The sequence below is a fragment of the Hemibagrus wyckioides genome, linkage group LG08 (genome assembly GCF_019097595.1).
Source record: "Hemibagrus wyckioides isolate EC202008001 linkage group LG08, SWU_Hwy_1.0, whole genome shotgun sequence".
In the NCBI taxonomy this organism is placed as follows: Eukaryota; Metazoa; Chordata; class Actinopteri; order Siluriformes; family Bagridae; genus Hemibagrus; species Hemibagrus wyckioides.
This window is the reverse complement of record NC_080717.1, coordinates 17667795-17683703: the sequence shown is the minus strand read 5'-3', so window position 1 is coordinate 17683703 and position 15909 is coordinate 17667795.

The following is a 15909-nucleotide window of genomic DNA, read 5'->3' as shown; positions in this document are numbered from 1 at the left end:
TGAATTCAATAATTTGGAGGAGTGTCCCAAAACTTTTGGCAACATCGTGTATTTTTGTGAAGATGCACTGGTATTGCCATAAAGAGTTCGAAAAATTTAGACTTGTTCTACACATGGGCTTTAATTAAAGGTAGTTGTTAAGCTCTATAAATAAACATAAAAAATATACAATTAAATAACACAAATGCGAGTGCAATCAAATCCACAGAACTGCAATGTTAATGAATAGCCATAATTTGCTTAGACAGCTGACATTAACTTAAGTTTTTGACACATATTTAACAAGCATATCTCAACAATATTGTCTTGTGTGCAACTCCAGATGCAATCAAATAGAGATGCTATTGTATTCCTTTAAGTCACAAGTTGACAAAAATGTAATGGAGAGTATAGCAGAATGGAAGTGTTTGAGTGAGAAAGAGACAATGCTGTGAAAATGAGAGAATAAAAAAAGGATATTTTACATGAATTCTTCTTAGGAGACAAACGTGAACCTACTGAACCTAAAATCATTAGGGTTGGGGTTAGATAATCTATACATTGAATTCATAGCTGGCTCGGACTTTCATCATACAGATTTACTAAACAGCTGCCATGGTTATGTGCTATGGTAACTGGAATGTAAAAGTTTTACAGCTTTTAAGGACATCTAAACTACATTCCTTATATTTTCTGACAATGACAACTGTTTAAATAAGAAGTACCATAACTTTTTTTGGCTGGATACACATTTTAGTGGCTTCTCACATTTAATATTTTAGTGTTCAGAGTGACAGGTAAAGTGTAGTTAGCTTTAAAAGCACTTAAGGTGCTATGTAGGATCAGGAAGGCCACTCTGTTTCTTTGCATCTCTTTGCCACTGCTCATTCTTTTTCATGATGAATCTTCAATGTATATGAAATGAAAAGCAGAAGTCCACCTACTGCTCCTCACTGCTTTCCGCTCAGATAGAGAAGTAACAACATTCATTCACATACAGAGTAGTGCAAAGGCAGAAAACACAAAAACTGAAAACACAAACTCATGCTAAAGTACATGCAGTGCACACCTACTCGCTCTATAGTCAAAGGCGTGTCACTGGTTCTTTTTGTTCTGTCTGTCTATGGTCTATAGTTATTTCCTTTCTTTTGAAGAATTATTCATCTGCCAGGGTGAGAGAAAGAGAAACAGAGACAAAGACAGAATCTTTCATCAGACAGACAAAACACAATGGGGGAGAGAAGGATACACTTAGATGTTGTTTTTCAGGTGCAACATTTTTCATTTATTTTAAGAAATAAACAACAATTTAATTCCAAAATTCTCAGTTAGTCCACGTAGACAGCATACAGTAGACACACAGAACCAGTTGCTTCTTAACGTCACCGTATGTCCTTCTTGTCATTTCACCAGTTCATTCTTTCTGCTATAACCTTTTCATCATGATAAGGATTGTGACGCATCTGCTTACAGTGGTTCTGGAGCCTATTCTAAGAAACACAGGGTATGAGGTGAAAATTCACTTTAAATCAGCTCATCCCAGGGCACCACCCACACATATTCACACACTTTTAATTTACAGTGGCCAGTCCACCTACTAGCATGTTTTTGGGTGGTGGGAGTATAAACCAGAGAACCTAGATGAAACACACACACACACACAGCACACATGGGAAGATCATGCAAAACTTCACAGAGACAGGAACCCAAGTTCAGGATCAGTTATCTACCAGTTTAATGCTCAGAGAAGACACTAAACAATTAAGAATAACAATGCCACTAAAAAATCTGGACACCCCATTTCAGTCCGGGGACAAAACCAGTGATGCATCACATGATCATTACAACCAATGCTGCTTCAAGTTTGTTTAAGTTAAGAGAGAGCCTTTTTTATTTCCTGTGTAACTTTACAAACTTAGAAATAAAGTTTGGATGGTTATTGGTTCTAACTTTACAAAGGGGCTCCTTGATTGAAATCTACTTTTGTATTGTTCTTTCATTGACCTTTAAATCTTTCCCCACAGGCACTAATGTAAAAGTCTTGGAAAGTGACACACTTTCCAAGACTATAACTTTATAGACTACACACTTTTAACAAAGTAGTGCACATTCAGATGTGTTAACACAGACTGGCTTACATAGAGTTTTGTGTGTGTCTGTATGAGCTCAACTATACTGCATTTAAACAAGACAACCTATAGCTTAAGTGTAAGAGGTATATTAGGCTATATGTTCACAGCATGTTTTAAACAGGTGTGTGTGTGTGTGTGTGTGTTTGATGGAACTTAATTCTGAAAATAGGTTTCCTTGTGAGTTCTTGTTTGTTGGTGTGGTCTGTTTCTGTCGTTCCTTTTGCGTTATTTTTTATTTTGTGACATTGATCCCATGTTTAGACTACTGCTAATTCCCATCAATCAGTCCTCCCATATAACATAACTGCTTGGAGGTGAAGCAGCAGTGTTTCCTCCAGGTAATGTTAAGCCAACCATCTCATCTTTTCAAGTTATTTGTGTCTGTGCTTTGTGCAGGTTTTAGTTTTTATCCTGCATGGGAGCATCATCAGGAATTTGATGGAACACATTTGGAGGAAAGGACTAACTGCTCTCTTCCACATACAAGAAGCTCACAAATGGGCATGATTGGTTATTGTAGCTTTAATTGATAACAGAGAGAGTAATGTCATCCCTCTCAACACAGCCAGTTTTGCTTTCTTGGACTCTCTAACATGGGTGTGGCATCATTCAAAAATAGCAGATTTTATCAGCATTGCCCTTATTTGGCAGGTCATCTGACCAGGGGTATCACTGTGAATAATGGAACACAGGGCTATGAGTAAAAGAACCTTCAAAGGGCCAGGAAATTGTAAAGAGATAGGAAGGGATTTGTAGTGATATATGCCTATAACTAACATGTATATTTTAAAGGCTCATTCACCCGCAGCAACCACTATATCCTCTTATCCAAGAGCCCACATTGGGAACACTAGGTTGTGAGGCAGAAATTTACCCCATGTCAGTCTATCTCAGGGAAAACTGAAAGCTTTGACAGCAGAATCTGTAGTGCTGTGTCTTTCTGACATGGCAGCTGTGCATGGAAGTCTGTGTAAGGCTTGTATATGGCCTTAGCTTGTTGAACGAGGATCAGTTCATTAGTGTCAGTTCAGGTTCAGCAACAGTCACATCCCAGGGTGGCTTAACATATGACATGAAATTATATTCCTTCAACTGTAATAAAACACCCACTGCAAGTACTTGATCTGTCATTGCTTAACACTGGCTTCTTGCTGCTGTGTCATGTCAAACAAACACATACACACTAATGCCTTTGGACTGTGTTAAACATCCTCTGCTCTGTGAAGAAGGTGTGAGGCAGGTGTTTGTTTTGGACAGCGTGACGGTAAACAACATTCATTCCTGTATCTACAGTAATAAACATTCAGAGAGTGGGAGACAGTTTCTAGGTTTGTGTGTGTATGTGTGTGTAATAGCATGAAAGGGGTGAAGACCCATGCCCTTGGCCCTCCTCTGTATATGTGTGCTTGTGTGTGAGTGAACGAATCCACCCACAGCTGTAAATAAGCAGCCTAAGTGCAGTTATTTCCCAAAATGTGGGCAACATCGCAAACAATCAGAAGAATGGAGATTTTATTCACAGAGCCGGTGAATTACTGAAACGGGGTACAGTAGTTACCAAACTTTATTATGCTATTATGTATCACATATATATATATATATATATATATATATATATATATATATATATATATATATATATATATATATATATATATTGTATATATATGTGATACATATATATATATATATATATATATATATATATATATATATATGTGATACATATATATATGTGATACATATACTACAGATGTGAGGAGATTAGCCTCCACTAAATTGCTGGGAAGGAAGGCCATGGTGTGGGGTAGGAAAAAATCTGCTTGTGACCAAAAACATATGAGCTCATCAGTCAAGCACAGTGGAGGTATTGTCATGGCTAGGGCTTGCATGGCTGCTTTTTGAACAGGATCACTAATCTTATTGTTGATGTAACTCATGATGGTAGCAGCAGAATGAATTCAGAAGTCTCCCAAAACATTGTCATTCTACCAATTTACAGAGAAACACTTCAAATCTAATCCAACTTAAAAAAAAGACTTAATCAATAGATTGACCAATTCAGTAACCAGACCGATGAGCAATATTTCAACTTTTGAAGAGGAGACTGGAGAAAGAAACCACCCAAAACAAACAACAACTGCACAGTGGAGTTCTTTTCTTCACATATCCCACAAGAAGTTAGGGTCAGAGCAAAGGGGCAGCTAGGATACAGAGCCCCTGAAGCAGAGAGAGTTAAGGGCCATGCTCAAGGGCCCAACAGTGGCAGCTTGGTGGTACTGAAGCTTAAACTCTGACCTTATAATCAACAACCCAGAGCCTTAACCACTTGAGCCACCACTGCGCTTTTAAAGAAACTGCAGTACAAGCCTGGAATGGCATCATAAAAGAAGAATGCAACACTAAAAGTTGCATGTGTTATTTAATTTTATGTACTTTTTTATACTTTTGTTCCTATGAAAAGAAAATGTTACTTCCACATCTACAAAAATGTATAAATATACCATACTTTAACTAAGTGATTCTCATCACCCCTGGCTGTTAAAAGTCATGAAATTGTGAACCCTGGATAACTGCCATGGTTCCTAGTTAATTGAAACTAGTGCCATAATGACAGGAACTAAGAAATATATTACAGGAAGTCAAGACATCTGTATTTTTTGCAAATAGGGTCTTATAGAAGCACAGTTACATAAAGTAACTAACATTCACTAGGTATACTGCATACTTGCTTGAAAAAGGAACAATGCTTCCACTTTGCTATTGTATTGGAAATATTCAGGCTGACAGATTCACAGTGACCCGACACTGCACTATAATAAACACATCTGAAGAGGTGATTGTGTCAGACACAGTTGGACCCAATCATTCACACCTTTCTACAGGAAGTTCGGATGTTTCAGTTTTAGAGTTTGACTTTTCTAAACTACTGCTCTCTGTTCCATCTTTCTGTCTCACTTTTCTTTGTCTCTCTCTCTCTCTCTCTCTGATAGTGATATAAATCAGGCTTAACAGGATTTAATAATAACCTGAGATGAGATGGCACTGACAAAATTTATTATATTAATACTCTTAACAAGGCTTTGACTACTGCATCTGTAGTATATGTGCAATTATCACAGATCTTTTGATGTTTTTCTAAACTAAGACATGACCAAAATACTATATAAACTCTCATAAACTACTAGCTATCATACAATGTATTGTATCTTTTGCAGCTTCCAAATAATGTTGTAGTGAAGCAACTGTGTGTTATTGACCATGTTAACTGCTTTGTACTAAAGCTTGGATTTTCTTCATGCCTAATTTCTAATTTCAGGCAACACTCAGATAAATTTGATCTAAAATGGATCATACATTTTTGCACAGGTTTGCAGCTTAAGTGCACATGGTCAATACAGCAAAAAGGGAATGATCCAAATATTAAAACACAATAAAAATCATGTAAAATTCATGTAAATATTCTACTTTACACTCAGGTTACTGTTAACTTGTAAAATGTAAAATATATGCATTAACATTATTACTCTCTCTCTCCCTCTCTCTCTCTCTAATAAGAGACCACTGCCTATTGAAAACCTCTGGAATGTCATCAAGAGGAAGCTGGATGGTCACAAACCATCAAGCAAAGCTGAGCTACTTGCTTTTATGCAGAAAAAGAGTGTGAAACAGCAGATGTGAAAAACTGGTGGAGAGCATGGAGCCAAAACGCATGCAAATCGGGGTTATTCCACCAAATACTGATTTCTTAATGTTATTTAGCCAAAGCATTAACACAATTTGTTTACAAATGATTTGCATTTTGTTTTATTTGAGTTATTAAAGCTCTGCAAATACTGCATGATCTTGGGTTATTTTGATGTGTTGTCATTTCCTTTAAATATACACTTTAAATAACAATATTGTCAGCAGTTCACAAAAAATGAAACAAAAATGTTCATCTCACCAATACATGAACCTGGAAGAAAAAAAACATAAGAAACTGATTATTTTGCAGTGGTGTCTTATTTTTTTTCCATTATATATATATATATATATATATATATATATATATATATATATATAAGGTCACTTAGAGGAAACAAAGGTAACAAAAGAGAACAAAAGAGACAGCTGGAACTCTACAAGTCAGATACTGCATCACCCATTAATCAATAGCACCAGCAACCTACAGTATTTTTAGAATTTGATGAGCAGAATCTCTCTCTCTCTCTCTCTCTCTCTCTGTCTCTCTCATTCTTGACTTCTCATTGCTGCTTATCTGCAACCCTTCTCTCCTTTCCTGCAATCTAAGACTGAGCAAAACGGACATGGATCCAGAAAGTATCCATAAATGAGCCCATTTCCCATGTCCTAGTAGACCCAGTTTTACATGGCCACTGTGGCATAATTCAAGTTTTAACTCATGCACCAAATGCCTTTTTTCAGTACAGAGTAAAAACAAAAAAATTTGAATGAGAATTCCTGATACAAAAGTCTGATCTAGAGTTTCACGCAAACACAGTGTATGGTGGTGAGGATGGTGCTATTTTCAAAGTATGTTGTCCTGTACCACTTCAGGCCCACTTTATGATTTGATAGCTTGTCAAAGCATCATGCAGAAAAGGACCTCCTCCCACTCATGTGCCAATGATAAGAGCAGATATGCAATTTAAGCTTGGAACTAACAGTTTGGTGCTGTAAATCAAGAGACTTGATTTTATTTTTGAATTTCAGAGTAGATGACATGAAAAATGCCTCATGGGGTAGTGGAATTGGAGAGGAGAAGAAGAAGAGAGAAAAAGAAATTTTCACTGACAGAAAGAGAACTAACTCATAGAGCTAGTTGACAGATTTGGACTGGAAATTACTGTATGTTTGTTTGTACAGAATGAATGTTTCTGTGTAAACAGATATCCTCTACAGACTGTGCCTAACACAGTGTATAACAATAGGTTTAACAGACAGGTCTCTGCCAGCAGAACTAAAGGTTTCCCTCCTGTGTCAAACCTGTACTGAGGAAGAGAACTTCATTATACATGCTGGAGACCTACTACTGTAGATCCAGCAGCTGGGTTGTTTATAATGACCTTCCTCCAAATAAATTCACTCCTGCACTCGCAACGTCCAAGCAAATGTTTTAATTAGTCTTAAACATCTACAGATCTTAATACAATCTTGTCAATATTTAACACCCACTTGCATACTTGCTCTTCCGAATGGACTAATTAATGGATAGATTTGAAATGTGTCTAATAAAGAAATCTAGCATCCTGTTTACTGTAAGAGTAAGTGTTAAGACCATGTTCCATATGGTCAAGACAAGCATTTTATTTTCTCCTACAGAAGACATCTAAATTCAGCTTCCTGCTGAGATCCATGCTGTTTCTTACCAGATCCCCAGAGCTCAGAAGGTATATTCAGCAAATAAATAACAGGCCTGTGGTTTTATTGTTGAGTGTTATACTGTAGTAAACTGCCTCCAGTGAAATCTAAAGACTTCTTAATTTGGGTCTTAACAATGTACAGAGAAGTAAATTGACTAGCTAGATTATAACATTACCAACAGAATATTCTGACTCTAGATATTACACAGATAACTGTCTTATATATAGATAAGTAACAGATTAAAGAGGGAAAAAACATCAATTTTTTTCAACACAACAACCTAATTGCACCTTAGCAGTCTCTGGAACTATATCAGAAGAACGAACATGGTTTTTCTAGAAGATATTCCTTGAATCTGTGTTTTTATGTTGATGATGATGATGATGATGGAGAGTGCTCTCATTGTGTTCAACTAGATTGTGATCTGGTGATTGCAAAGGCCCAAGCATATGATTAAGAGAAATTTTTTACCCACCAAACCACAGGAATTTTGAGTAGACAATACACCTGCTTTGTTAGAAACCAGAATACCTGAAAGAAAATCTATATAGAGACTGGGAGAACATGTGAAACTCAAAGTTCAGGACTGAACTCAAGGCTAAAGGTGTTTACATAATGCCAGGAACTGTATCTGTATTTGTTCACTGCCCCAAATAACCATAACTGGGGCAGTGGTGGCTCAAGTGGTTAAGGCTCTCGGTTGTTGATCGGAGGATTGATTAGAACCCTCACTGCTCCAGGGGTACTGTATCATGGCTGACCCTGTGCTCTGACCCCAACTTCCAAAGTTGGGATGTGTGATGTATATGTGACAAATAAAGGCTTCTATAAAAAAAACTGTATCTTGAATAACACTGCAGCCTACAAACATGTTCACCGTAAACAATCTCCAGCTGCACACAACACCACTGCACACAATCTTCAGATTTCTGCCAACACACACACACACACACACAAATACACCTGTTTCACGTTACACAACACACTTTCTGTTTAAAAGAGACATTCATTCAACAAACTTTGCGAAGTAATCTCAGTGTACCTTTCCTGAGTTTTGTTTTCATTGTTTTGAGTCCTGTTTTTTTGTTTTAAATTCTCATTTCTGCTACATTTGCACTGTTTACCAATCGCCTGACCTATTGCCTGTTTTTTTGACCCTGATTCTGTCCCAGGGTTTTGTAAATGTTTGCTTGGATTACTAAGCTGCTGTATCCATCGCAGCTTGTGTGGTGTGCAAGCCCTCTCAGAAACAGTACAACAGAGCTAGAAATGCCAGCACTGTCAGCGTGGTCTGAAAAGAGTAAAAGCAAGCACACGTTTTTTTATTGCATCCTGAAGGATCTCAGAACCTACATGCAGATCTCTTTTTTGTAACTGTATTTGTATTTGTTTAGAGGGCATTATGTGTCCAAAAGGTTTTGAATATTTACATTTCTACCCTAAACCCTGAAAATGTTGGCTATTGCTGTTGATGTTCAACTGTACTGTACCATGAAGACATCAAATTTAATAAATAACACCTAAAAGTATAATGTGACCAAAAATGAAAACTATTTATTATTTTTTAAGTTTTTTTTTCCACATATGCAAAGCACTTGTTGAAATTAAGAGAAAGAGCAAAAAATATGTCACTTACACATCTGGCATCTATTAATATTCAGTAAAAAGTAGTGTGTGAATTCAGGAATTCAGGTGGGCAAAGAAAATAAAAAAGCACATTTTAACCTCTGTTTTTAAACAGTACACATACAGATCAGTGTCATTACAAAATCCTCTGCATCTATGCAGTTGAAGGACTTTTTATAGCTGTTTTGAAAGTGCCTACAGTGCCAGAAATGCTAATGACAGTCAGATTCAGACTGTGTTTGTGGGCGAAGGGCAAAGGTGAATGGTGTGTCTTCGTAAAGCAGCATTAGTTTAATACATCAGACAGTCCACTGAAGTCCACACCAGCCCAAGGTCCATTCACAACATTAGGACAGAGGTCACTTCCTCCCTGCCGATCTCGGTCCTCATGCCCACACAATGAGACTGTTTGTGCTTCAACTCCAAACTCATTATAATGCTTCCATCCACTCTATGTGGAGGAGGATGTTTTATTTTTTTTCCCCCCACACTTTTTCATTCTCCCTCTGAATTACAATGCACACATGGGCAGCCTCACTTGACACTGCAGAACAAATGCCTTACGTAATGTATAATCCCTCTCGGCTAGGACGCACGGATTGCCTCTTCACCACATTTTCGGTCTCCACCTTTTTCTTCTCATTTTTAGAGCAGTGTGGATGCCTGTAAGCAGGTTTTGACCTTAGGGATGAAAGCTTAGCAGACGCTGCACTTTGGACTTGCCTTGTCAGCCATCTTGGGTTATTGCCGGGCCGCAGTGTCCAGCTAAAAGCACCATGAGATAGCTAGTCTGCTCATCCTGTCTCTACTCTAGTCTGGTTGCTAATGAAAGCCTGTCTCGTGTGCAGGGAGTGTTTTCGCACTATTTGCCGCCTGAGTGGGAGTGCTGAAAGGGTTGTTTCGGCCCACAGATAGGTGGTTTGGGCTCTGCTTATAGCTATTGCTCTGAAGGTGTTTTCTGCCCTTTTCTCATATTTCCACAGCTCTTAACTTAAAACGGCTCTAAGTGAGTGGTTTAATTATTAGGCTTCACCTGTTGTCCAGTGCACATTGTTTGGAAAAGAACACAAAGGATGCGTTAATTAGTTCAGCTTTGACACCTTTGCTCATTTATTTTTTACTGAAGCATTTTCAGTGCTTCTTCCTGCATTTCTGACTCATTTGCTGCAGAAAGCTTTGATGATAAATGAATTTTCTTCGACTACCTCAGTGCCAAAAAAAGCAAATAATATTAGGTGTGTCTTGCTCCTAGCAGTATTATTAGTCTTTACCCCAGTAATCGCTTTATCTAACTTTATCGCAGCCCTCATATGCAGGATCTCCTCCTTCCTCAGCTGCTTCCATGATCTTTCCTCTCCTCTGTCTCCCAATAACAGCAAACTTTCTGTGTCTCAATAATCTGAGTCAAATGGATTTGTTAATTCAGTGTGCTCTCTTATAAAGAAAACATGCCTATTGTATAAAGGATAAGCTGACCAAACACTCATTTGCTAAACTGTTTTTCTGCCAGTTTAGACTTTTTATTCATTTCTGTATAACTAACACACAAATTCAAGCTACCAGGGATAGCAATGGCTTGCAGGCTTGCACATGCTTCCACTGACAATTCTATGAGGACTGAATAATGCTATGCACAATTTTGGTGCATGTGTAGCTCATCTCTTTTTTCATCGTTAAAAAGGAAACCTTTCAATTATGACCCTGATGCCATTCCTACACTACATTAGTCTTGGCTTTCAGCCTTCCACTCTATCTGGCTGTGATTAACTTCCTCAACTTCCTAAAAAAGCAATTTATTGGATTCCTTCAAGCCTCCTCTGAGGATTTCCAGATCACACATGCAGATCATAAATTCAGCAGAAGCTCCTCTTCAAGACGCACTACAGCTATATATAGACAAAGATCGACATACCTCAGAAAGACATGCATGATGTAGCATGCATTAATTTCATTTAGTTTTTTGTCTAGTAAAAAGGAGAAACTGTCATGCTCTGGCACCCTGTCTATTCTGGACTAGGATTGGATTAGGCAGTATACTAAAACTAATAGACATGTTCGAAGTGTGGTAAACAAAGTCCCAAAGTCAGTGACATAAACCCGATACTTCTCTATACTTTAGAGCAATTAGCTCTCCTAAAAAATCAGGCTCTAGACAACAATGATTTAAGATGACTCAGAATATACTACTCTTCTTCTGGCATCAGCCAAAAAACTTGGCTTTAAAGGAACCTCAGAAGAGCTGGCTTTAAAGACAAATATATAAGATGTAATAAAAAGTTAGGCATTGCCTCAGCTCTCCAGAGCAACTTCAGCCACATTTATGTCTTCATGTATAGCTCACTTTTCCAAATTATTCCAAAATATTAAAAAGCTCTTGCAAACACATATCCTCCCCTGCAGAAATGAGGAGTTTGCTGCTTGGCCTAAAGAAGACCAGAAGGCAGGTCAGATTCATAGTGATCAGGTTTAAGCATGATATCACCCAGCTAGGTCCTAAAAGAGGTTCATAATTCCATTCAGGTTAAAGTTCTAGTAAAAACCTTGGGACAAGAAGTGAAACTGGGTAGATGAAAAAGTAGGAGTTCTTCATGAGTGAGGAGTTAGAAGAAATGGGAAGATGACCACATTAGCCTGTAGAGCATTGTTTTTTAAACTGTAACTTAGGGTCTGATCTATGCTACATTCAACATTTTTGTTTCGCTCACAATTTAACAAAGCTGTGCCTAATTTTCAGTGCTCATGATTGTTTTGTAGGCAGGATGGGACATGATTGAGTAATTGCATATTTTGTATAGTAAAGGAAAACAACAGGACTTGATGACAAAAAACATTGTGAGAGCTGTAGAGAAAATGCCCAAAACAACAAAGAGGACAGTGACCATCAATCACCAACAGCCTTCACAGGGCGGGGGTGAAGGCATTACTATCCACACCACTGGTAGGAGACTTCAAGAACAGAAATATATGGAGGTCATACAACAATCTGCAAACCACTCATCAGGTTGGAATTTGCAAAGAAATATCAAAATGAGTATCAAAAGTGATAGAAAGGCCAACGTGAAGAAAGACAGGATCTACTAATGATTTAAAACATACAAGTTCATGGGTCAAACACAGTGGAGGTAGTGTTATAGTCTCATGGCTTGGGTTTGCATGGCTGCTTCTGGAACAGGATCACTAATGTACATTATTGATAATGTAACCCATGATGTAAGCAGCAGATTGAATTCAGAAGACTACAGAAACATTATGTCTGCCAATTTACAGAGAAGTACATCAATCTAATTTTGAGGAATGTTATCATACAGCAAGACAATGATCTGAAACACACTGCCAACACAGCAAAGCACTTCATCAGGTTGATCAAGTGACCAGTACATTGAGAAAAAAAGAAAAGAAAAACATCTTATATACTTTATTGATTATGTATTTTCTTACACCTTCAAAATTCTCATTACAAATCTCCGAGGTCTTTCTTCTTATATCCAACAATAGAATGGGCAGGCATGCATTTTTTTTTTTCATTTTCTTTGTAATTTGTTAACACACTCAATAAATGATTGTGGGATGTGGGAAAAAATATCAAGAAACTTTTAATTGCACACTTCAGTACACTAGTACACTTTAAAGCAGCAAATATATATGTACATCTATCTATCTATCTATCTATCTATCTATCTATCTATCTATCTATCTATCTATCTATCTATCTATCTATCTATCTATCTATCTATCTGTCTGTCTGTCTGTCTGTCTGTCTGTCTGTCTGTCTGTCTGTCTGTCTGTCTGTCTAGCTATATGAAGTTCTTCCATTAGGTTTTTGAGTTATTGATAGAAAATGGCACGGTGCGTGTAGATGGTAGCCCACCAGATATACACTATTTCAGCCAGTATACAACCTTCCATGGTGGAAAAAAAAAACCCCAAAGAGAATCCGCTGCTAATATCAGCTCTCCAACTCCACTAAATTTGTGCCAAACAAAAAAAAAAATACCTTGCTTTTTAGGCCTCCTGGTGCTTTTCATTTTGGTGGCTCCTGGTAAAGATAGATTGCCCAAGATACTCTTTATACCAATAGGCTTCCAATCAGTATTAGATACAGACTCAGGATTGAGGTGCTCTCAGCCATCTTCACTGAAATTTAGGAGGAACAGAGAAGCTCTGAGGCCAAATTTCACCCAACAAATTTGTTGCTTGTGGGGTAGGGTGATAGGGTGAGAGTTCTGTATGTTCAGATCAGAAACACACACACACACACATTTCATGTGTTTGGTATAGACCCCTTTGGTGTTTTTAAAGCTAAAAATCACATGCAACCTGGTACTGCTTGGTTATTTGGTTAAAATACTTGGATACTTGGTTAAAATATTTTTTATATTTCTTATATTCTGTAAAGCTGCTTTGAGACAATATCCATTCAAGTGATATACAAATAATTGAACTGAATTATAATCTAAAGATTCTATCAAGAATTTTCGTCAGGAATCAGATTTACACATAGTGAAATATTCTACATTTTAATATTTACTATTCTAGATAGCTAAACTAACACTTTCAAACTTTACGAACTCCAGAAGCCTGAAATACTATGTGCATATCTCAAAGAACCTCACAGCTCTTGATGTTTACAACTTTGTTGTTTGTGGGCACATTCAAGGCGTTTTACGATTACAACATCAAGGACATTGTGGCACTGAAAGCTGAGCTGCTGCTCAATTGGATGCCATGAATTCATTTATTAGTTGATGAAAAATTCTCCATTATAGATAACTCAGCAAGAACCTGACTAAGCAGCCTAGCCTTTGATTGCTGGTTTGATTGCTAGTTTTATGATGCAGATTTTATGCAACATAATAAGACTGTTTAGAGTAAAATAACTGAATTTTATTGCCTTGTACATGATAATAAAATTGAATCTGATCTGATAAATGAAGCGTGTTAGCTAGCTATCAAAATTCTTAGTTAGGTTTCTCAAATAATAGTTAGCTACTTAGGTGAGATGCAATTGGCACTGCAAATACAGAGCACCTCAAGCCAATCACCCATCTTAATTACCTATAAATGTTTGATGATAACAGCTCTCATCTATTGGCTTAGAAATTGTCTGATTTAATAGTACATGGTTAAAACAAGCATGTTTATGAACCCTTTCCTGATTCAGATGCCCAACAGCACAAATCGACCTTTTAGATAACAAATTCATTGCTTGCTCATAAAAAGAGAATCTCACTCAAGGGGGTCAGTTTGTGCTTCATTTGGCAGAAAACCTACACTCTTGTACCCAGACTGACCTGAATAAACCTTGGGATCAACATCCTGTTCAAGCATTTTTATTAACATGGTGGTTTGAACATTATCCTTTCTCAAGCCTGCAATCATGCAGTGGTCACATTTCTTCATAAAGAAACATGGACATCTATTAGAAATAATTCTCTTCAAAAAACATTTCTGAGGGCAAATGTCTATTCGTTCAATTTAAATTAAATGACTTATTATTTATCACTTCCTTAGTTCCTTCATTAATCACCCAATATTTAAAAATTTAAAAAGACAAAAAACTTGAGACATTTCTGTTCGTATGGAAACACACAAAATCTGAATATAATTTTATTCTGCACGTAATCATATATGTAACATTCTTGCTGTTTGTTTGCTACTTAAATACTGAACATATTGTTTTATAGTGTGTTGCAGCAATGAAAGCTGAAGTGAACATGTTCATGTGCTTTCCTGGTTCCTATCAGTGTTACTGATTTATTTACGCAGCCTAAACACAGCTTTAACCCTGTTTTAAGCTAATGCTCTAAACAAGAGGCACTGAGCACATCTCATCCATCTAGTGTCTAAATGGGCTCAGTGAATAGCTGCTTCCGGGCGATGCCAATAGCAGCATACAGTCCTTTTCTCTGACCTCAATCTCCTTTGTATTCTGAGATCTCATCAATCTCCTATCGATCACCTTCTGGTACAATTAGAGGAGAAAGCAATGTTTGGAAAGCAGTGGTTATTCCATTTTTCAGAAGGGCTTGATAGATTTTTCTGATCTAAAAACAGAAGGGAGAGAAGCAAAAGCAGAAGGTTTCATTTCCGAACAGCATAGAAATAAAACCATAAAACAATAATAAAGTTATTGACAAACTGACAAACACAAAAGATACTAAATAACAAATATATTCAATGTAGAGATGTCTAATGTTCCTGCTCTCACAGCAAAAGGGGGTCAGAACAGTCTTAGTTAAGACTGATACACAGACACATACAATACACAAAGAAGCCTTTATTAATCAACATTTGTCCATGATGCAAAAAAAAAAAAAAACAACCCAATCACAATTTACACAGGTATTCAAATTTATGTATATTTTTAATTTCTGAATAAAACTTTGTATTTCTGACCCTCTCCTTGTTAAATGCATTATTTATTTATCAACTGATTATTAAACTATATAACTTAATGATTTCCATGTGATACAACAACACTGTACGACACAGCTGTTAATGGCTGTTTGCACTGTTGAATTATTCTGTTTCGTAACTTTCCCTTTTCTAAATGTGATTTTACGTGTCTGCAACTGAGTTGCTGAAGCATTATGTTTTCTGGTTTGCCCATCCATCCATTCATCCATCCATCCATCCATCCATCCATGCTCTTGGTTGTTGATCAGGATTCAAGTCCCAGCACTGCCAAGCTGCCACCATTGGGCACTTGAGCAAGGCCTCTAACACCTCTGCTGCTCAAGGGGCACTGCATCATGGCTGACCCTGCACTCTGACCCCAAACCTCCAAGGATAGGATATGCAAAGA